At 44.7% G+C, this 24,662-nt stretch overlaps 2 protein-coding genes across 2 annotated transcripts in view; one reads left to right on the top strand and one right to left on the bottom strand.

Moving 5' to 3' along the window:
• Positions 1–4,865, bottom strand: part of ANKRD22 (ankyrin repeat domain 22) — a 107,700-nt gene extending 102,835 nt beyond the window's left edge. Inside the window, exon 1 of the mRNA XM_075348740.1 lies at positions 4,726–4,865. The gene's annotated coding sequence lies outside the window, so the exon portion shown is untranslated. The remainder of the gene's footprint in view (positions 1–4,725) is intronic.
• The window catches only part of STAMBPL1 (STAM binding protein like 1), a 135,586-nt gene that overhangs the window by 12,497 nt on the left and 98,427 nt on the right, over positions 1–24,662 (top strand).

A 24,662-nucleotide genomic window follows, 5' to 3' on the forward strand; every position in this document is an offset into this window, starting at 1 on the left:
CTGCAGACTCCCAGTCAGAATCTGACTAGATGGTCGCGGCATCGCTCAATACACTAACCGAGTGAGACCACACCTATATAATGGGATTCTGCATATCTCATACTCATGGCTACGTCACCGCCGTTCCCACCTAACACCAGTGAATCCTCACAGCATAGAGTGCGGGCGATGTGAGGCTTCGCAAGTCTGCAGTGATAGAGGCCCTGCAGACTTAGCATGTGAGACTTAGCATGTGAAAATGGGCAACCCCTTTAAAAAAAAATAAAATACATGTGAAACCAATCCATGAATAAGACTTAACGATGTGCACTGAGCGACCTTTAATAGATCACTTAGTGCAGACAGGCTGCCATCGTTCTTGGTCGCACTTGCCTTATTTACACAGGATGATTCGTTGCTGAGGCTCCAGATTTTTAGGCCTGCTGAATAATTATACCAGTTTTCCTTGTTCAAACTGCAAAATTATTGTGAATCAGGAGCTCCTAATAAAGCTCATTACGATAGACTATCAATGTAAATATGTCTAAAGGGTGCTTTACACACTGCGATATCGGTAACGATATATCGTTGAGGTCACGTCGTTAGTGACGCACATCCGGCGCCGTTACCGACATCGTAGCGTGTGACACCAAGGAGCGACGATCAACGAGCAGAAAAACATGAAAAATCGTTGATCGTTGACATGTCGCTCCTTTCCTTAATATCGTTGCTGCTGCAGGTACGATGTTGTTCGTCGTTCCTGCGGCAGCACACATCGCTATGTGTGACACCGCAGGAACAACGAACATCTCCTTACCTACGTCCACCGGCAATGAGGAAGGAAGGAGGTGTGCGGCATGTTCCGGCCGCTCATCTCCGCCCCCTCCTCTGCTATTGGACGGCTGCCGTGTGACACCATACGAACCGCCCCCTTAGAACGGAGGTTCGCCATGCCAGAGCGATGTTGCAAAGCAGGTAAGTATGTGTGACGGGTGTTAGCGATGTTGTGCGCCACGGGCAGCGATTTGCCTGTGTCGCACAGCCGACAGGGGTGGGTATGCTCGCTAGCAATATCGGTACTGATATCGCAGCGTGTAAAGTACCCCTTGGAGTACTTTACACGCTGCAACATCACTACCGATATATCGTCTGGGTCACATAGTTAGTAACGCACATCCGGCGCCGGTAGCGACATCGCAGCGTGTAACACTAATGAGCGACGATCAACGATCGCAAAATGGTTCCAAAACGGTGCTCGTTGACACGTCGTTCATTTCCTTAATATCGTTGCTGCCACCGGTACGATGTTGTTTGTCGTTCCTGCGGCATCACACATCACTATGTGTGACACCGCGGGAGTGACTAACATCTCCTTACCTGCGTCCACCGGCAATGCGGAAGGAAGGAGGTTGGTGGGATGTTACGTCCCACTCATTTCCGCCCCTCTGCTTCTATTGGCCGGCCGCTTAGTGACGCCGCAGTGACGTCGCTAAGACGCCGAACGCACCTCCCCCTTGAGGGAGGGATTGTTCGGCGGTCACAGCAACGTCACTGAAAAGGTATGTGCATGTGACGCTGCTGTAGCGATAATGTTCGCTACGGCAGTGATCACCAAATGTCGCACGAGCAACGGGGGCGGGTGCTATCGCGCTTGACGTCGCTAGCAATCGCTAGCGATGTCGCAGCGTGTAAAGTACCCCTTAAGGCTATGTTCACATGTTGCGTTTTTGCTGTGTTTTTTTTAAAATGAAAATTAAAGGCTGCTTTTTACAGGACTAGCACAAGCTATGGGATTTCATAAATCGCATGCACACTATTACTTTTTTTTTCCTGACTGAATTGAAAAACTACTGCATCTTTTGAAAACTGCAGCATGTCAATTCTTTCATCGTTTGTGCAGCATAGTTTCACCCATAGAAAGCCACGAGTAAATGCAAAACCCTGCTATCATATTTTTCAGCATTTTTAGTAAAAAAAAATAAATATGCAGGTACAGGAGTATTTATTTTTATGATTTTATAGTATACACCATAAATTATTTTCTAGAGACCAAGTACAGTTTAATGTGTTAATGTAAGCAATGCCTGACCAACATGTGAAAGTAAACAATGACCTTCCAACAAGTAAAACTTTCTATGCCCTGCCAAATACACAATGCCCTTTTCTTGGAAGGTGGAAGCAAAGCTGAACTTTGGGGTCCTTAAAAACAGCAAGAAAAAAGTAGCGTAAATGCAGGAAATAAGGCAGGAAAACATGCTTTTTGACTGCAGTTTTTTGTTCTTTTTTTACTGCCAAGTGGTCGGGTGTTAGCTGCAGAAAAAAGCAGCACAAAAGCAACATGTGAACACAGCCTAAGAGTCTATAAGTGAAATAGTTCTGAGTTTCTAACTTTTTTTTAATCTCCTTCCGATTTATGAGCAATAAAGCACATCAAAAGGAGAGATGAACTTTCAAGTGGTCTTAAATCGACTCATTAAAAAAAACAGATGAAAGCTAAGGCCCATTTACACTGCGTGATTATAGTCTGATTACCTGATGAATGAGCAAAACAGTTGATTATTGCGTGAAAATATTTTTGTTAATACTGCCCAAAAGATCATGATTCTCAGCAGCACATTGTGTATACAGAACCTGTGCTGCCAAGAACAATGGCAGCCTGTGGGCAACCAACAAAAACAGATCTGTTCATGCAGGGGTGGACATATCATCACTGCAATCTATGCAGCTGGAAGTGACTGGGTGTGACTGCCCGGGGATGGGGGGTGTAGCGGAGACGGTGGGTGGGATCTCTCAGAGTTAGTGAGTGGGAGCAGTGATAGTGGGCATAAGTCCATGTGGTCATAGAGTACTTTATAATAGAAGCGGGAGTCTGGCGGCAAGACCCCCAAGCGTGGAGATGCAGGGACCTAAGCCCCCTTGCATAATTAAGTTATTCATAATTATGCAAGGAATAATTTATGCAAGGGTTGGCTTCACCCTCGCCCTCGGTCCGAGTAGCAGGAAAAAAAGTCGGCCGATTTTAGTTCACTAGTCATCAGTGAGCTGTCAGTGTGCAATCAGTTTTTACCCTCAGCAGCTGCTACTCATGTAATGTTAAGCTGGGTTCACACTAAGCGACAGCGACAACGACGTCGCTGTTACGTCACCATTTTCTGTGACGTAGCAGCGACCTTGTAAGTCGCTGTTATGATCGCTGCTTAGCTGTCAAACACAGCAGAAGCAGCGATCATAACGTCGCTACATGTGCAGAGAGCAGGGAGCCGCGCTTAGCGCTGGCTCCTTGCTCTCCTAGGTATAGTACACATCGGGTTAATTAACCCGATGTGTACTGCAGCTACATGTCACAGTGCAGAGAGCAGGGAGCCGCGCACACTGCTTAGCGCTGGCTCCTTGCTCTTCTTGCTACAGTACACATCAGGTTAATTACCCGATGTGTACTGCAGCCACATGTGCACAGAGCAGTAGCCGGCAGTGGCAGCAAGAGCGGAGGCTGGTAACGAAGGTAAATATCGGGTAACCAGGGAAAGGTCTTCCCTTGGTTACCTGATGTTTACGCTGGTTACAGCTTACCGCAGCTGCCAGACGCTGGCTCCTGCTCCCTGCATTTCATCGCTCTCTCGCTGTCACACACAGCGATGTGTGTCTCACAGCGGGAGAGTGACGACCAAAAAATGAAGCTGGACATCCAGCAACGACCGGCGACCTCACAGCAGGGGCCAGGTCGTTGCTGGATGTCACACACAGCGACAGCGACGGGACGTCGCTGCAACGTCACAGAAAATGGTGACGTAGCAGCGACGTCGTTGTCGCTGTGTGTGACACCAGCTTTATGTACAGAAGCATTTACATTGTTCTCTGCTACATGCGTGAAATCTATTGTGAAAAACGCATGTCACTAGGATGGTCCATATGCACCCATAGACTTGCATTGGAGAGACTCATGCGAGAAACTCTCCAAAAGGCAGCATGCTGCGATTATTGTCTCACACCGATTTGGAGTGAGGAAAAAAAAAAAAAAAAAATCGCAGATGAGGGCTGAATCATTGAATAACGTGTCCGAGTGCAATGCGAGATTTTCTCGCATTGCACTACTGCGAGAAAATCGCAAGTGAGAAGCCGGCCTCACTCTGGGTGCTGCCGCCTACTGCCTCTGCTCCGCCAGTCACTTCCGGTCCCTGATACTGCAAGTATGCCAACTTCAGTATATGTAAATATTGTCATTATATATTAATAATAAAACTAATGTATTAGTTAACTTTGACACTGTGTGCTCTTTAGAACAGAGAACAGAAACAAAGGGGAAATAAAACAAAACAGAAAAAGACAAGAAGAGAGCAAGTAAGAAAGGCGCACATAAAAGGAATAGAAGAAAAAGCAAGGATATAGAGATATATGGGTATAATACACAGTATAACTATTTCAAACATTGTAAGGATAACTACGGGTCATGTCAGGTAATGGTAGAGATACAAACAATGGCAATGTGTAGTTACAGTTACATTCGGCAGGGGTGCAAAACACTAACTGAACATTTATACTGTATATGTTGTAATGAACATTAGTTGGCATAGTATAAATAGTTAATTGTGCTCATAGTATATGTAGTACTCAGTGTACACAGAGAATTAACAGTAATTAGTACTCAGTTTCCTCTATAGAATAATAACTTATTAAAAACATGTGTGATTCCAAACTGAGTAAGATAAAGTATCATGTGATATAAGATATGGCAGCGAAGATCCTTACCGGATTGTAGATGGATGTTTAGTTGGTCTTCATGCATGTGGGATGTCAAGTATAGCACTAAGACATTATGGCGCTATATCAGGATAGCGTAAAGCCTGTATTAAGTATTGTTGACTAAAGTGTTTGGTTCTGGTCAAGTGACTCAGAAGTGGGGCAACATTTCCTGTACTGTGACCCGGAAATGGGGCAGCATCATTTCCTGTGTAATGACCCGGAAGTGGGGCAGCAGCATTTCCTGCACTGTGACCCGGAAGTGGGCAGCAGCATTTCCTGCACTGTGACCTGGAAGTGGGGCAGCAGCATTTCCTGTACTGTGACCAGGAAGTGGGGCAGCAGCATTTCCTGTACTGTGACCAGGAAGTGGGGCAGCAGCATTTCCTGCACTGTGACCCGGAAGTGGGGCAGCATCATTTCCTATATGCTGTCCTGGAAGTGGGTCCGCATCATTTCCTGTACTGTGACCAGGAAGTGGGGCAGAATAATTTCCTATACCCTGTCCTGGAAGTGGGGCAGCATCACTTCCTGCACTGTGACCCAGAAGTGGGGCAGCATCATTTCTTGTATAGTGATGTGGAAGTGGGGCAGTATCACGTCTGGTATTATTCAGCTTTCTGTTTTCTCAAAGTGATCACATGACTGGACATATGGCATAGTCCATGTGTTGCAGCAGGACCAAGATTGAGTGCTAGGGATCTTAGGAACAGGGGATTGACTGGGCATATGTAAATAGTTGAGTTCCAGTAAACCTGGGAGAGAAATTGCAGCAGAACATGTGATTGAAAGAAATAAATGGCAAAAGATAAAGAAGACTGAATCATAGGAAGAAGAGAATGTGGCAAGATATGAGACTGGAAGAGTAAATATTATATAAATTGCTGAGTCTTAGGTACGCTGCAACCGGACATATGGCTGGAGGAGTGAGCATAGGATTATGTAACTAGCTAAATACTGGAGGAAATGGGAGAAAAACATATGGGTGAAATGAATACATACAAAAAACCCATTAGCAGAAGGATCACTGCCTGAAGGTTGTATTAACCCAAAGCACAAAAGAAAAATAAGCCCAAATAAAATGAACAGATTTTATTAATCAAAATAAAACAAAAGTAAAGATTAAAAAAGAAGGATGAAGACACAGCAATCCAGGACCGTCCACACCAACATACAGTAGAATGAATGGTTAACATCTGACATGGGAGAAAATGCAAACACCGATATAATAACATATTATCCTAGTGAGGCCATATACAATAACTGCATAGACTAAGTTAAAATATCTACGGTAGTATAATTAAGTATATCACAGAATGCAAACAGAGGTAACCTCAAGCCGCCTGAAACAGAACCCTAACGCGCACTTCGCATTATCTTGCTCCTGGCTCATAATCATGAGGCAATACATGGTCTATTTTTATGTGGACAGTCATCATGAGTACAGAGGCGGTATGGAGTGGCGCTCACACAGGCATGTCTGTGTGTCGGAATTCCTTGCTTCGGCATCTGACGTCACCGCTACTGCCCAGAATCATCGGGTGTCACGCTAAGACTGGCGAGTGTCCAACACATGGCATGACAGATGCGTACGGTCCAACAACTGTCTGATGTCCAGCAACATTCATGGGTATCAATGGGAATGGTCAAGGAGAGGAGAACCCTGATGATAGAGACCAAGGGATGGGCCACTAATCTGTGTCTGGTCCGTGAGCTCCCCTAACATCCCTATAGGAGTCCTTTCCCCCCATCGCCGTCACATGCCTATACCTTTACTGTCCCTCCACTCACCCTGGATTGCAACAAGGCTGGTGAGTTCGCTAGACGTTCTCACTATAGTAATGACACACACAGAGGAAGGAGGAGAAACAGCAACGGACAAAAGGATATACAAACAAACTTCCAGCCAACGGCCAGACACCATAGCTGCATCAAACTAGGCTCCAAAATGCTAGACTCCTGCAGCATCACACTAGCAGCTCCAAGAAATATTCCTCCACAATGGTCAGAAACAGGAGGAAATTCTGTTACCAGCATCAGGTGATGGATCATGTCACTATTTAAAGGAGATGCGAGGGATCACAAACAGGCTGCACCTAAGGTGAACTAACCAGGAGCTACTAGCAAGGAAATTTCATTAACCCTTGCTGTACCAACAGAAAGCAAAACACATTTCAAATCACAGAGCAGTGTGAAGCTCCGGTCCCAGATTTGTTACAAGTCTCTCAAGCACGAGAGACATTTGTGACAGCAGTGAGCAGCAATGCAAAGAACGTTTCACCATGGCCCATTGGAATCATCACACATCTGCCACAGCGAGCGCACACTGCTAGGTAATTAATAGGCAGCTGAATAGATGGGTAGACAAAAATGAGAGTATACTGGGAGGGGAAATAACATGGCAATGTGCAAATATGGACGGGGACCAAAACAAAAAGCAGCACAGAAGTGAGCCACAATGGGAGGGGAAATAAGGTGACCGAGTGCAAATGTGCAAATAAAAATCTGTAACGGTATGAATGGACAGCTGCTATGTCATTCTATGTATGATTGAGTTAGTAGAATTAGAAAATGTGATTAAATGAAAGATATATATAAAATGCAAATGCATCAGAAATAAATATAATAAACTGATATTTGATAATGAAAGGGAAAGTGTGTGCATATAAGACAAATGTGAATAAATATCAAAACCCGCCCCTTGATACATTACGATAAAAATAAGAAGTACAAATAAATCGCAAATGTGAAAATATATTATATATATATATATATATATATATATATATATGTATGTATGTATATATATATATATATATATATATATATATATATATAAAATGAAAAAGAATAAAGGAATAAAGTACCCAACCTGAATATTAAAATAACAACTCTATGAATATCAATGGAAAATATGGAAATATGTGAAAAAGTGAAAAATATAGCCCAATAGGTCAGGTATTAATTAGTGCTGCTCTTTATGTCCATAATATATCAGTGTAAATGAACTATAATTGAATGCTTGTACCAATGTACCGTATATAATATTACATAATACAAATAAATATTAGTTTGATAAATTATGATAAAAAAAATAGGAAAAATAAAGCAATATATAAGTAAATAAAACAGGAAAAATAAATAGAAAGTAGAGAAAGTACAAATAAAAAAAGATAAAAATGGAAGTATAGATCATACATAACCTTGCATGAACATATAAACGCACATGTGTATGTAAAAATATACACACGCCTAGTCAATTCAAACAGGACTTGGCATCTGATAGATGACTCATACCGGAGAAAAAGAAAACCAGACATATAACATAAATTTGTGTGAATGTATTCAGACATCAAATGACTTTCTGATTATTTTAGGTGAAAGGAGAGATTAGGTAAGACAGAATTCACACATCATTTTTTATACTGTATGTGAAAAATCGATCTTTTATTTTCCACCAGTGTGCTGGATTGACTTATTTTTTTGCCTTTGTATCAGTTTTTATCACAAGTGTAGGATTTATTTTTGAAGAACAAAAAAAGTGAAAGCTTCTCCTATCAACTACAAAGTGGAAAATGAAATCGCTGGGACGACACGCAGCATTCGACCTAAGCCACACGGCGAGAAAAACGGTGCGAGTGGAGTGCGATTAAAAAAAACCCGCTTTCCACTCGGACCAATATTAGCCTATGTGTCAGCACCCATGAGCTATTATTTTCTCAGCCCTAATCGGACCGAGAAAAGAATCGCAGCATGCTGCGGGTGTAATGCGATCATTGTTTCTCTCGCACCCATTCAAGTCAATGGGGCGAGAGGAAAATCGCACTGCACTCGCAGTACACCAGTGTAACGCGAGTGCATGGCGAGAATAGCAATAGCCGGCTATGGAGGAGAGAGGGAGAGAAATCCCTTCCTCCCCTCCGCAGCACCGGCCCGGCCCTCCTCAGAGCCGGCCCGTCCCCCGCAGCTGAGGTCTGCTCGCACGAACGGACCTCAGTCACAGGGACACTCACATAACACTCGGCTCTGCTGTACTGCCAGCATGAGTCAAGTGTCATGCGAGGGGATCGCAGTAATCCCCGTGTGGCCCCAGCCAGTGCCATCCATTGTTATCACAGATCCATTCTCTTGATTGGACGATTTTGATAGGAAAATAGGATCAAAATTAGACATCTTTTTTTTTTTTTCCTGTGCAAAAAATGAGTTTCAAGAATGTTTTTGAGGGACATCAGAGTTTAGTTAATGTCAGTTTTTACCAGCAGAGTTTTGGTCACAGTTTCGTCAATATTTAGTGGATGGAAAAAAACAGTGGCGGTTTCTCATGCGTCTCCTATCAGCCTGATTTTTTCACGTACCCATTGACTTCCAAGTTTGATACTCGGATCAATATCACACAAGTCTGTGCTTTTTGTGTGGACCACTCGATCCTAGGAAAACAAATCGAACACGTGAAGATCCCTATAGACTATAAATGGTAAGAGGGCTGTCCGTGAAAAGCATGATAGCACTCGTACAAGAAAAACTGATATCTGAACATTTAATGTCCATGTTCAGTCCGTGACAAAATATGTACAAATACTGAGGTGTGAATGAGTCAATGGTGAATTTGAATGTTCATTCTTTTGGCTTCCATTAAAAAAAAATATATGTTTAATTGGCTGTTCACATTGTGTTCAGCCACTGCATTCTAAAGGCCGCTTTACACGCAGCGACATTGCTAAAGCGATGTCGTTGGGGTTACGGAATTCGTGACGCACATCCGGCCGCGTTAGCAATGTCGTTGCGTGTGACACCTACATGCGATCAAAAAAGGCCGCAAAATCATTAATCATTGACATGCTCCTGTGCCGCCCCTGTGCCAGCAGCCGCCGCTGCTCGGATCCGGACCTTCAGGGGTGGTGACTCGAGGGTCTTCGGACCTGGGGGTCTTGCAGACATGCCGAATAAATGGGGGGACGTATATGTACGGGCTGGGCCGTATTAAGTTTGTGACGCTACCCACGGTGTGTGGTTAGGTGGGACACCACCACTGCTGTTACGGGGCACCCGGGGGAGATGTTACGCAGTAAGATGTTAACCCCTCTGTGGGCAGGGATGGTGGCCCTGGGACCCGATGGCTCCAATGCAGGGGGGATGGTGACCGCAGGGGGTGTTGGTGTACTCACTTTCAGTAAAACACATGAGACTCTGGTAAACCAAGGTGATGGTGGCCGGTGCCGCGGCCGGCTGTGTTTGGGATCCCCCACCCGGCTGGTGGTCTCTATCCTTTTCCTGCACTGTTTAAGTAGAAAAGACTTCCTAGTATGAAACGTAGGAGTCCGTTCACGGCTGGATGTGGTCTAAGGAGCCGTGCCCGCAGACGCTGGACCGTGGGATCTATGGGCCCTGGCGGTGACCTCTTATCCCAAATCGGTGGGCTGTTGTCTTCTATGAGGGACTTTGGGTGGGGCAGAACCTCTAGTCTTGGCCTCAATCGGTTAATTAACCAGTTCCACTTGTTTCTGGCTCCTGGCTTCAGGGTCCAAGTACCCCCCTTTGTGCTACAGTTTCCGGGTCGGTTCCCCGTGTCGGTACCAGCGGGCTATAACCCTGTCCCGGTCCACCTCGGTTCCACCGAGCCGTCTTCCCGTCTCCTGCTGACGGAGACCACCGTCTGCCTCCTAGCCAAGGCAACAGGGCTCCTAGCCTGGTACCTGTCTGTTTGCTTCAGGCCTAACACACAGGCCTGACCTCCGCTCTCACTGAACTCTAAACTAATCTGACTACTTTCCCGCCCCCGGGTTGTCTAAACCCCTGGGTGGGCATGCACCAACCACCTGGCCACGCCCACTGGTGTGTCTATCTGTCCCTAAGGGAGGTGACTAGGGTTTAATGGTTGGCTGTGTGTTTCCTAGTGAGGGAAGGTGCTATGCAGGGGCCTATTTGTGACTACCTGGTTTTGCCAGGGCGTCACACTCCCCTATTCCCAAATATGGTTGCAGCTGCAGGTACGATGTTGTTCGTCGTTCCTGCGGCAGCACACATCGCTATGTGTAACACCCCGGGAAAACACCTTACCTGCATCCGCCGGCAATGAGGAAGGAAGGAGGCGGGCGGGATGTTATGTCCCGCTCATCTTCGCCCCTCCGCTTCTATTGGGCGGCTGCTTAGTGACGTTGCTGTGACGCCGAATGAACCGCCGCCTTAGAAAGGAGGCGGTTTGCCGGTCACAGCGATGTCGCTAGGCAGGTAAGTCCGTGTGACGGGTCCGAGCGATGTTGTGCGCCACAGGCAGCGATTTGCCCGTGACGCACAACCGACGAGGGCGGGTACGCTCGCTAGCAATCTCGCTAGCGAGATCGCAGCGTGTAAAGTGGCCTTTACTCCATTAAAGAGTACAAAGCAAGATTTTTAAACAAAATTCATCTTTATTTAAATAATAAAAAATAAAAAAGGTGCACAGGAGTAAAGTAAGATGGAGTTAATAAGTGGCACATAGAAATATCAAATGGCAACCAATGTAAAACTGTCAATATATGTTATTCATCAAAAAGTGTGTCAACAATTGACACCAATAGTTACAGTGTGTACAATATATCACTATATCAATAATCATATGATAGAAAAGGTTACCAAAGTTTAAATGTGCCACAAATTGATAAGCAAGGAAAAATTCATACATATACAGATGACAAAGGCATAATATAGTAGCACTATGGAATAGGTGAAATTAGAATGGCAAATGGATAGTAATATAATGAAGACAAATCAGGAAAAATGTAATAGCCTGATAATGAACAAATGACTAAAATAAACTATCATATGCCAATAGGTAAACTACACCACAATACTTATTAATAAAGCCTTACCAATGAAACACCCTGACGCGTTTCGCCATGGCTTTCTCCAAGGGCCACTTCTTTTTACACGCCCTTGGAGAAAGCCACGGCGAAATGTGAAATTGTGAATAATAAGTTATTGGACTACAAAGTGCCCTTATTCTGTTCTTGCACAGGGGCCTGTTCTGTCTGTGTCCGCCAGTGCATGAAAGGGGGCCGCTCAGTAATATACTGTTCATTGGTGTAACTTGAAACTCCAATGTCAATGCAAAAGTTACATCCCTGGTAGTATAGGATGGCTGTGGACTCAAGAAATATTTTTCCTGGGCATTATAAAAGTTGTATAAAGGTCACGCTCCTTGCACTGACGAGGGGCAAGCACCCCGAAACACCGTGTCTGCAAATTGGGATTCTGATCTGGCTTATATATCCTGAGTCATATTGCAAAGGATTGTCGAAAATCCACTTGTGACTTTTAGGATCGCTACTTCCAATAGGTGGCGCTGTGCTAGAGTTTGTCTCCTTTACTGGAGAGACAATTTGAATATTTCCCAGAGGGGCATTGCAGCTATAAGTCCCCTTACCTGGCAGCCAGACTGGCTTGCAAAGTCTCCTTAAGGAGAATAGTGTTCCCCCGTGGAATTTTAGGGGCATTGCAGCTATAAGTCCCCTTACCTGGCAGCCAGACTGGCTTGCAAAGTCTCCTTAAGGAGAATAGTGTTCCCCCGTGGTCCCCACATAGCTTTCTCATGAGCCAGATCAGACACCCCCATACTTTGCACTGACGAGGGGCAAGCACCCCGAAACACCGTGTCTGCAAATTGGGATTCTGATCTGGCTTATATATCCTGAGTCATATTGCAAAGGATTGTCGAAAATCCACTTGTGACTTTTAGGATCGCTACTTCCAATAGGTGGCGCTGTGCTAGAGTTTGTCTCCTTTACTGGAGAGACAATTTGAATATTTCCCAGAGGGGCATTGCAGCTATAAGTCCCCTTACCTGGCAGCCAGACTGGCTTGCAAAGTCTCCTTAAGGAGAATAGTGTTCCCCCGTGGAATTTTAGGGGCATTGCAGCTATAAGTCCCCTTACCTGGCAGCCAGACTGGCTTGCAAAGTCTCCTTAAGGAGAATAGTGTTCCCCCGTGGTCCCCACATAGCTTTCTCATGAGCCAGATCAGACACCCCCATACTTTGCACTGACGAGGGGCAAGCAACCCGAAACACCGTGTCTGCAAATTGGGATTCTGATCTGGCTTATATATCCTGAGTCATATTGCAAAGGATTGTCGAAAATCCACTTGTGACTTTTAGGATCGCTACTTCCAATAGGTGGCGCTGTGCTAGAGTTTGTCTCCTTTACTGGAGAGACAATTTGAATATTTCCCAGAGGGGCATTGCAGCTATAAGTCCCCTTACCTGGCAGCCAGACTGGCTTGCAAAGTCTCCTTAAGGAGAATAGTGTTCCCCCGTGGAATTTTAGGGGCATTGCAGCTATAAGTCCCCTTACCTGGCAGCCAGACTGGCTTGCAAAGTCTCCTTAAGGAGAATAGTGTTCCCCCGTGGTCCCCACATAGCTTTCTCATGAGCCAGATCAGACGCCCCCATACTTTGCACTGACGAGGGGCAAGCACCCCGAAACACCGTGTCTGCAAATTGGGATTCTGATCTGGCTTATATATCCTGAGTCATATTGCAAAGGATTGTCGAAAATCCACTTGTGACTTTTAGGATCGCTACTTCCAATAGGTGGCGCTGTGCTAGAGTTTGTCTCCTTTACTGGAGAGACAATTTGAATATTTCCCAGAGGGGCATTGCAGCTATAAGTCCCCTTACCTGGCAGCCAGACTGGCTTGCAAAGTCTCCTTAAGGAGAATAGTGTTCCCCCGTGGAATTTTAGGGGCATTGCAGCTATAAGTCCCCTTACCTGGCAGCCAGACTGGCTTGCAAAGTCTCCTTAAGGAGAATAGTGTTCCCCCGTGGTCCCCACATAGCTTTCTCATGAGCCAGATCAGACACCCCCATACTTTGCACTGACGAGGGGCAAGCACCCCGAAACACCGTGTCTGCAAATTGGGATTCTGATCTGGCTTATATATCCTGAGTCATATTGCAAAGGATTGTCGAAAATCCACTTGTGACTTTTAGGATCGCTACTTCCAATAGGTGGCGCTGTGCTAGAGTTTGTCTCCTTTACTGGAGAGACAATTTGAACGCTCCTTTTATAAATTTGTCATCCTGGTCTGCATCCATTACAAACTGTGTCTGTTGACTCTCGCTTACATCTGGCTTATGTATTTGCTTAGTGGTGACAGTTCCTGTTATCACAGAAGATGAACAGGTAAAATCGAAAGATTTATCTAGGACGCTTTATATTGCTCCAAGATTTGCAAGCAGCTCAGATGATAAGTTCACATTAAGAAATGATTGCCTATCAAGCGATTTCACAATCTCAAAACACCGGTTTTACAAAAAGGAAAGTTGTGTGAGAATTCTTTCAGGTTTACATACTGCAAAACCTGTTCCATTTCTAATAAGTGACTATTCTATAGGTAAAGCATAAAATCAGTACTACTCTTATATATTGGGTGATATATTAGGGATTTGTTACCCAGCAATTTTGTAATATACCGCACTTTCAATACCGGAGTCGCTAAGTCACAATCAGTGTGGGGGCCGGGCCGGCTGATTTTAAAGGCCGGCTAAGGTTGGATGCCGGCTGACGTTGGATGCCGGCTGACATTGGGGGCTGGCTGTTGTTGGATGCCGCCTGACGTTGGATGCCGGCTGACGTTGGGGGCTGGCTGACATTGCATCCTGGATGGCGTTGGATGACAGCTGACGTTGGGGGCCGGCTGGTGCTGGAGACCAACTGATGTTGGAGCCTAGATAGCGTTGGAGGCCGGCTGACGTAGGAGGCCGACTGACATTGAAGACCAGCTGGAGCAACAAAGCTCTGATGTGAGCATTACTGCAAATAGCAGTGAAATGATGTTTCGACTGTTGACGGTTTTATTTGAGAAGTCATGAGTAGTAGAGGAGGGGCACATATATGATCAGGTGTGGCAACTGTGTGATTGGCCAGAACGAGGAATGGGGGAGGAGTAAGTAGCCATGATTCTCACCAAGATTCTTCTTCAGTAGAAGCTTTGGGATCATGAACAAGCATATACTGTATATAGTATATATACACCTACAACTGAGATCCCCATTAGTCAATTACCTTTTCTGGGTAATAATGAAGTTTGATTAACTTAATTTTTGTTCTGTTTAATAAAATATACTTGTTTTATTTAAATTGTTAGTACATTTTAAACTGTATTAGGCAATCATTTGATGTAGAGGCACCAAGATTTCGACTGCCTACAGATATCCATAGGGTTTAATCAGGCCCTGTGCATGACACCAGGATACGCCATCATTAGTCGGAGCAACAACTTCCAATCAAACAATTTGGAGCAGTACGGGCAGTGTGGAAGGGTTGTGTAAAATGGGAAAATTGGCAAAGAGGAACGACAGTGTAACAAAGGATCTTCTACAAGTTTTCATTGCAGTATAAAAGTGATGATGATGTACAGCTTCCCTGTGCTATATATCTGGCTAGATTCTTACATTTTGTTTTATAAACATTTTTCCTGAAAGCCCGCGGGATATGTAATTTCACAGGTTAGTATAGTTTATGAATTTTTAAATATAACAGGTGGCTTATGTAGATGCTGGGAGGCAGATGCATTCATAGCCATAGGAAAACTTTTTTCTTCTTCTTTCATGTTCTGTATTTATAATCATGGGTTATTAGTAGAGATGAGCAAGCACTAAAATGCTCAAGTGCCCGTTGGTGAAATCCAGCAGGTAGGTCACACGGACAGGCTCGGTCCGAATAATGAGTATAATGGAAGTCAATGGGAAACTCAAGCATTTTTCTAACAGACCCTCCCAGAAGATCTGGGGGGCAGGAACATCGGTCAAATGGATGGAAACTACATGAGAAAGATGTCTGGACACATAAATGACTCCCCCAGGTCACTGCTGGGAACAAAGTTGTCAGAGTATTACACCACTTTTACAGACTGACAATAAAACATACAAAACCGAAGCTGAATCGATTTTACAGTAAAAAAAGATGTTAGGAAACATTCTTTCCTGGATAATGACTTATATATATAAGGTAAATTCCAAAAAGAGAGGAATATAAAACGCCTCCTCCACCTCTCAGGCTATGTTCACATGTAGAGTGTTTTTGCTGTGTTTTTACACTTTCTCATTGGCTTCTAAGGTGAAAAAAATTGAATACACTAACTATACGGCCGGGGCCACACGGGCACTACTGCGATCCCCTTGCATGAGACTCGGCTCGTGCTGGCAGTACAGCAGAGCCGAGTGTCATGCCTGTGTCCTTGCAACTGAGGTCCGTTCGTGCGAGCAGACCTCAGCTGCGGGGGGCGGGCCGGCACTCAGGAGGGGAGGGAGGGATTTCTCTCCCTCTCGCCTGTGTAGCCGGCTATAGACATTCTCGCATTGCACTGGCAGTACACCGGTGTACCGCGAGTGCAGTGCGATTTTTCTCTCGCCCCATTCACTTGAATGGGTGCGAGAGAAAGAGTCTCGGATTACAATCGCAGCATGCTGCGATTGTTTTCTCGGTCCGATTAGGGCTGAGAAAATAATCGCTCATGTGTGCTGACACACAGGCTAGAATTGGTCCGAGGGGAATGCGATGTTTTATCGCACTCCACTCGCACCGATTTTCTCGCCGTGTGGCTTAGCCCTACTGCTTAAGATCGCCTCAAAGGATGCGCAAAAGAACAACCTAGTGTATTAAATGTAACTTTTAATATATATCTGGTTCAGTTGGAGGTTCAGTGGTGAGAGCCACAGATCTGTGGACTGTTAGGGGTACTTTGCACACTACAACATCGCAGCTGCGATGTCGGTGGGGTCAAATCGAAAGTGACGCACATCCGGCGTCGCAGTCGATAGCGTAGTGTGTAAATCCTTTTTGATACGCTTAACGAGCGCAAAAGCGTCGTTATTGTATCATCGGTGTAGGGTTCGGCATTTCCATGAATTGGGAAATACCGATTTTACGATGTTGTTCCTCGTTTCTGCGGCAGCACACATCGCTGTGTGAGAAGTCGCAGGAGCGAGGAACATCTCCTACCTGCGTCCTGCGGCTCTTGCCGGCTATGCGGAAGGAAGGAGGTGGGCGGGATGTTTACGTCCCGCTCATCTCCGCCCCTCCGCTTCTATTGGCCGCCTGCCGTGTGACGTCGCTATGACGCCGCACGACCCGCCCCCTTAATAAGAAAATAGCAACAAAAAGAGGACAATGTCCTCCAAAAATTAAGTATTACTCACAGCAAGTTGGGCTGTAGTGTGTACATCGCCCAGGCCAAAAGCTAATGCTCTACCAGGATACAGCTAAACCCCCACTAATGTGGAAGCGTCACAGGTGCAGGAGAAGCAGATCACACACACACCTCCATGTAATGGAGGGGAGGCGAATGCTAGATGATAAAACTGCACACAAGTGGCTTGCATAGAGCGCTGTTCACATGCAGATGGCACAGTCACAAACCCGCAGCCTATTAGGTGACGCCCTTCTATTAGATCAGGCGGGCTGCCAAGCCGTACCCCACTGTGTATCATGCACGGACAGACACTCTACAATGCAAGGCCCAACAGAAAGGGGCCTGGCTGTATCCTGTACAAACAAAAAAATATGAGGTTTTTGTTGGAATTTATGGCCATAAAACGTAAGCCTACACCCTCGTCACATTAGTGTAGGGACCTACAGACATGAGGTCCCGTGAAAAAAACAAAAACCTCATTTTTTTTTGTGCCATCTGCATGTGAACAGCGCTCTATGCAAGCCACTTGTGTGCAGTTTTATCATCTAGCATTCGCCTCCCCTCCATTCCATGGAGGTGTGTGTGTGATCTGCTTCTCCTGCACCTGTGACGCTTCCACATTAGTGGGGGTTTAGCTGTATCCTGGTAGAGCATTAGCTTTTGGCCTGGGCGATGTACACACTACAGCCCAACTTGCTGTGAGTAATACTTAATTTTTGGAGGACATTGTCCTCTTTTTGTTGCTATTTTTATATTTAGTGTAGGGACCTACAGACATGAGGTCCCGTGACGAGGGTGTAGGCTTACGTTTTATGGCCATAAATACCAACAAAAACCTCATATTTTTTTGTTTGTACAGGATACAGCCAGGCCCCTTTCTGTTGGGCCTTGCATTGTAGAGTGTCTGTCCGTGCATGATACACAGTGGGGTACGGCTTGGCAGCCCGCCTGATCTAATAGAAGGGCGTCACCTAATAGGCTGCGGGTTTGTGACTGTGCCATCTGCATGTGAACAGCGCTCTATGCAAGCCACTTGTGTGCAGTTTTATCATCTAGCATTCGCCTCCCCTCCATTCCATGGAGGTGTGTGTGTGATCTGCTTCTCCTGCACCTGTGACGCTTCCACATTAGTGGGGGTTTAGCTGTATCCTGGTAGAGCATTAGCTTTTGGCCTGGGCGATGTACACACTACAGCCCAACTTGCTGTGAGTAATGCCCCCTTAATAAGGAGGCAGTTCGCCGTCCAGAGCGACGTCGCAGGGCAGGTAAGTGCATGTGAAGCTGCCGTAGCGATAATGTTCGCTAGGGCAGCTATCACCATGATATCGCAGCTGCGACAGGGGCAGGGACTATCGCGCATGGCATCGCAGCATCGGCTTGCGATGTCGTAGTGTGCAAAGTGCCCCTTAGACTTTTCAACAACTTTGCGGTGGTGTCACCCAAAGATATGAGTTTCAGAAGAGCCTGTTGATGCTTCACCAAGACAGTCCACCAGTGCTTCCAACTTGTGATTAATATAGACAACAATTTGGAGACAGAGGATAAAGCAGAGGAGGGGGTACAGGAACTGGCATAGGAGGGGGAAAAACCCTGATGAAACTAGGGCCCGAACTTCTGTCGGTAGCATGTGTGCCGTCCCAGGGTCTGACAAAGTACTGGCCTCCACAAGGTTCACTCAGTGTGTCATCATGGAAATGTAGTGTTCCTGGCCACAAGCATCCATGTGTCTGTGGTCATGTGGACCTTCCCAATAACTTTATTGTTCAGGGCACGGATGATGAATGGGACGCATATTTGTGTAAGGTGCGGATGGCACATTGGGAGAAATAGTGGTATCACCCGCAAACACTTGTTGTGGACCCAGGTGTTCGACCCACCTAGTTGGATGCTTGGATGATATGTGTTTGAGCATGCTTGTGGTGGTCAGGCTGTGGTAGTGGTTAGGCCCCTGGTGAGCTTGGTACCGTTAGGTTGAAAGTTACAGTTTCCTTATTGTCCGCTCTTTCTGTAAAAATGCGCCAGTCTGGGGAACATCTAACTCTAGACCTGGGATCTTGCCACTTAAGGGTGATCCTTGAGGGATTTCTGGGGAACAATTGCCCGCCTTCTCCCCCTGGCTACCCACTGATTCTTTCTGCCTGTTGCAGTGCTGCAGATCCCTCCTCCCCCTCTGCTTTTCTGTTCTTACTCTGCATTCCATTTTTCCAGGTTGGGTTAGTGGTTTCATCGTCAACCAACTCCTCTCCACTTCTATACTCTGGTCCTCTTCCTGGCTTGTTGACTTAACAATATGACTTGTCAACTGTGTCTGATCATTATCCAACTCTTGTGTCACTGTCTTTTCTCTGTTGCAGAGTTTTTTGACAGGTTTGTTCTAGGTCAGAGTCTCACTTTATCTTGTGAGACTCTGCTGATTAAATGGATTCCCTTTCCTTTGGGGAGGAAAGGGTTATTGTCAGTTTACCTTCCAGCAGCTCCTGACTCCTGGTCAGGTGTTTCCGGTTAGGACCATGCCGAGGTCCTATAAATACCCTCTACTTCCTCCAGAGAGGGTGCCGGTTATTTTCATCATTTGGTAGCTTGGCCAGGAGGAGAAAGGAGCTGGTGAAACTCTCTCTGAGACTTGCTTTGTGGGCTGCAGCATTGGTGCTCGCTGCAGCAGTTCTAGGTGCACTGGTTGTACGGTATTCAGTTGTCCTTCCCCTTTTATGTTGTTTCCCCTTGAGCACTTTTAGTGGCCCCTTTGTGTGTGGTTGCCATGTGTTTGAGTTATTGTCATAGTTACCCCTGTCTTGTCTTAATTTGTCAGTGGGGATGAAGACTTCTGTTCTTGTCCCTTCCCCCCGGGTAGTGAGTTGTGGAAGGGGGTCTTATCATCAGGGACAAGGACAGGCGAAAGGGCCTAGGTTGGAGGTACGGACCTCCCTACCTTCAAGGGTACTTCCGGGTGTTAGGGTGAGCGCAGGGGCCGAAGCCATAGGGCCAATATAGGTTTCCCTATGTTCCCCTGGTCACCAGTGACATCTTGAGACAGCAATTGCCGTTCACCATCATCATCTTTTTGTAACCATGGCTGCTGAAATATTTGGGAATCACCACACATGATCTCTTCATATTCCTCTTGAAATGTGTACTGTGAGAGACAAGAAAAAGCCATAAATGGAAAGATGTGGGATCATGTGTCTCCTGTGACTCACCATGGTGGGGGGGGGAGGATCAGGGTGAGGATTATGTGGTCCAGACAGTAGGCTAGTGAGACTGGACCATGTAGAAGACAAGATGGTGCTGGGAAATAGACTGGAAAAATTGTCTACCTTCCAACCGACCACCTGTTTGCACTGTTCTCTCTTCGACAGTGGTGTCCCGCACCCCCCTGCAAACTGTGACAGGAAACTAGGTCTAAAAAATGACTGTGTTTATTGTTCTCCTACAGTAGGCACAGTTTTCCCTGGCCCACAGTCTCTGCGTGAACTACCATCAGTTGGACAGCCACTTCCCCGTCCCTTACCACACGCCTTGCGCATTTTACATAAGGTATGCAGCTAAGAATGGTATTATTAAAGACTAGAATATATTTGAAGTAGACTCTGAAAGGGACTTTTTGATTAATGTAGCAGCAGCAAGGAATGCAACTCAATAATCTCTTCTTAGATATCTTTCATACACTATCCCTTCTCCAGCAGTTCTCCCTACACTAATTGCAGCTAAGAGCAGTATTATTAGAGAATAAAATAATTTGAATTAGGGCTGAAAAGGACATTTGAGATAACGTAGCAGCAGCAAAGAATGTAAGGCAATATTTACTGCATAGTTGCCGCCTGTAATATACTATCCCTTCTCCAGCAGCTCTCCCTACACTAATTTCAGCTAAGAGTGGTATTATTCAAGAATATAATAATTTGAATTAGTTCTAAAAAGGACTTTTGGGTTAACAAAACAGCAGAAAGGAGTGTAAGGCAATAATCTCATTCTTTATGCCTCTAATGTACTATCCTTTTTCCACAGCTCTCCTTACACTAATTGTGGCTAAAAGCGATATTATTATTGAATAGAATAATTTGAATTCGCCCTGTAAAGGACTTTTGGATTAATGTAGCAGACGCAAGGAATGTAAGGCAATAATCAATGACTAGATGCCTCTAATGCACTATCCCGTCTCCATCTGCTCTCCCAACACTACTTCTGGGGTAGAGAGTGCCGAGCATAGTGTCACTGAGTCTTATATAGACCTGATGATGCAATGTGACTGGCCAATCACAGTAATGCAAGTATCCAACATGGCTATGGTATTACCATGATTTACAGGCAATGCCTATAGGTTTAGTGGCTAAAAACAGCCATGAAACAAGCGAGGCGTGGACTCGAGGATGGTGCGTGAGCACAAGGATACTCTTTCGAGTGCAGAGCACCCCAATGGTCAATTGAGTATCAAGCATTTCTGAGCACGCTCACTCATCACTAGTTATTATTTATAAACCCAGTTTGCCACGTAAATTATGCACTACAAGGCATATTAAAGAAACCCTTCAAACCAAGGTAACCAAAGAAGCCAAGGTAGTGTCGGTATGCATAAAATTTGGAAAGTAAAGTAACCTTTTCTTATTTTGATACTGTAATTTGGAAATCAGCAGTTGCAGTTTCATGTTTACTATGTGTAAAGTTTACTCCTATTACTTTGGTATGACATTGTGCTTATATTGTGTTGATGTCACTTTATTCTTGGTACATACCGTGGCTTATTACGCTGTGGGCAGCTCTTTACCGATTCATGATCCACGTTTCAGCTTGTTAAGATGTTTTTAGTGTTTTTCATCTTGCTTTGTGTTGTCTGATAACTATTTCTGTTTATGTATAAATATAGATTTGACTTTACTATTAATCTACTCTGCTTGGGTGGTCATATGATCTACATAGTGTCTAGCTTTTATTTTGTGTAGTTATATGTATAGTATGGGTACCTGTCACTAAATTTTTTTTTTTTACTAATTTTCTGCTTGTTACAGTTAGCGCTGACTTCACACTGCTACTGGGACTTGGCAAAGGCAAAATACACATGCTAAAATTATGTTCACACAGTGCGTTTTTGCTCCTTTTTTTTTGCATTGGTTTTTCATTGGTTTTATGCAAATACATGCTAATAAAAAAGCTGCTTTTTACAGTACCAGCAAAAACTTATGAGAATCGAGAAATCTCATGCACACAAAGACTTGATTTTTTTTCCTGCTTGTATTGGTAAACTGCTGCATTTTTGAAAGAAGTCCATTATTTTAGCATTTTTGCTGCTTTTTTTTCCACCATTGAAAGCAATGAGAATGCAAAAAAGCAGCTGTGTTTTTACTGCTTTTTTGGCGAATGAAACTAAAGGGGGCTTTACACGTAACAACATCGCTAATGAGATGTCGTTGGGGTCACGGAATTCGTGACGCACATCCGGCCTCGTTAGCGACATCATTGCGTGTGAAACGCAGGAACAACCGTTAACGATCAAAAATACTCACCATATTGTTGAACGTTGACACGGCGTTCTAATCCCAATTATCATTGCTGCTGCACGTATGATGTTGTTCGTCGTTCCTGTGGCAGCACACATCGCTATGTGTGACACCGCAGGAATGAGGAACAACATCGTACCTGCGGCCGCCGCCAATCTCTGCCCCTCCGCTTCTATTGGGCGGCCGCTTAGTGACACCGCACGAACTGCCCCCTTAGAAAGGAGGCGGTTCGCCGGCCACAGCGACGTGGCTAGGCAGGTAAGTCCGTGTGACGGGTCCGAGCGATGTTGTGCGCCACGGGCAGCGATTTGCCCGTGAAGCACAACCGACGGGGGTGGGTGCCTTCACCAAGGACATCGCTAGCGATGTTGCTGCGTGTAAAGCATCTGTCCAAGATAATCCAAGAAAAACTTTGTTCCTGCATATACGGAGTATAAACTTCTTTTTAGTGGAAATATATAGTAAAAAAACACACATGGATGGTAGGTGAAAAAACAGAAAACTGGTCCCAGAAACACCGGTTGAACCGGTGTTTCTGGGGCCAGTTTGCTATTTTGTCACCTACTATCTGTGTGTGTTTTTTACTATATTTTTTCAATAAAATAAGTTTATACTCCATATGTGCTGGAACAAAGTTTGTGTTAAATATGTACTGTAGACAAATGACACAGCTAAAACGCCACCAAAAAACAGCAAAAAAGTACCTTTTTTTACTGCCGAGATCAGGTTTTGCTGCCAAAAAAAGCAACAAAAACAAACATGTGCGACCATAGCCTAACAGTAAGGATGGACACTGTGACTACTGACCACAGTAACATTGCTCCGATGACTATTTGTAAGACGTACATTACATGGTTTTAGAACGTCTTTTTCTTTTATCCAGCACAAGCAGAAGGTTTTAACAGTGACATGATTAAAAAGGTATTAGAAGGCACCGTAACACAATCCTGTTAATTACAGCTACAAACCTCTAGTGACCGCTTACCTTACAGTGAAATTATTTTACTGTGGGTTTTTTTTCGTATAGAAAAGAACAAACATTTATCTTAAACTGCCCCAATGTTGTAACTCTCTGTAATCAAAAGAAAAAAGGTTTTGGTAGTGTGTTAGCCAGTTGAAAAATGATTGATCGCTCTCAGTGAGAGAAACAAAATTATAATTTTGTAGTTGTGATACCTTTTATTGGCTAACTGAAATAAAAAAAATGATGTTACAAAGCAAGCTTTCCAGACTCCTGTGTCCGCACTTTGCGTTTCAGCTGCTTTTCAGCAGCGTTTTAACCACTTCAGCCCCGGGGCACTTTCCGTTTTTGCGTTTTTGTTTTTTGCTCCCCTTCTTCCGAGAGCCGTAACTTTTTTATTTTTACGTCAATCTTGTCATATGAGGGCTTGTTTTTTGGGGGACAAGTTTTTCTTTTAAATGAAACCATAAGTTTTACCATATGGTGTACTGGAAAACAGCAAAAAAATTCCAAATGCGGAAAAATTGCAAAAAAAGTGTGATGGCAGAATAGTTTTTGGGATGTTTTATTCACGGTGTTCACTATATGGTAAAACTGATGTGTGGGTATGATGCCTGAGGTCGGTGCGAGTTTGTAGACACCAAACATGTATAGGTTTACTTGTATCTAAGGGGTTAAAAAAAATTCACAAGTTTGTCCAATAAAAGTGGTGCATGTTTTGCGCCATTTTCCGAAACACGTAGCGTTCTTATTTTTTGGGATCTATGGCTCAGTGATGGCTTATTTTTTGCGTCTCGAGCTGACGTTTCTAATGGTACCATTTTTGAGCAGATGCTACTTTGATCGCCTGTTATTGCATTTTGCGTAAAACTTGCGGCGACCAAAAAACGTAATTTTGGCGTTTGGAATTTTTTTGACACTACGCCGTTTACCAATCAGATTAATTGATTTTATATTTTGATAGATCGGGCATTTCTGAACGTGGCGATACCAAATATGTGTATATTTATTTATTTTTTAACCCTTTAATTTTCAATGGGGGAAAGGGGGGTGATTTGAACTTTTAGGTTTTTTGTTTTTTTTATTTTTTAAAACTTTTTTTTTTTATTTTACTAGTCCCCCTAGGGGGCTATAGCGATCAACAATCCGATCGCTATTATCTATCTGCTGATCACAGCTATACAGCTGTAAACAGCAGATTCAGTCACTTTTTCTGTTTCTCTCTGCTCGCGGCCGAGGGAAAACGAAAGTGAAACGTCATAGCTGCAGGCGTCATCACATGACCCTGTGCTACGATGGCAACCACCGATAGTCACGTGATCACG

This window comes from Anomaloglossus baeobatrachus, chromosome 5 (genome assembly GCF_048569485.1).
Source record: "Anomaloglossus baeobatrachus isolate aAnoBae1 chromosome 5, aAnoBae1.hap1, whole genome shotgun sequence".
In the NCBI taxonomy this organism is placed as follows: Eukaryota; Metazoa; Chordata; class Amphibia; order Anura; family Aromobatidae; genus Anomaloglossus; species Anomaloglossus baeobatrachus.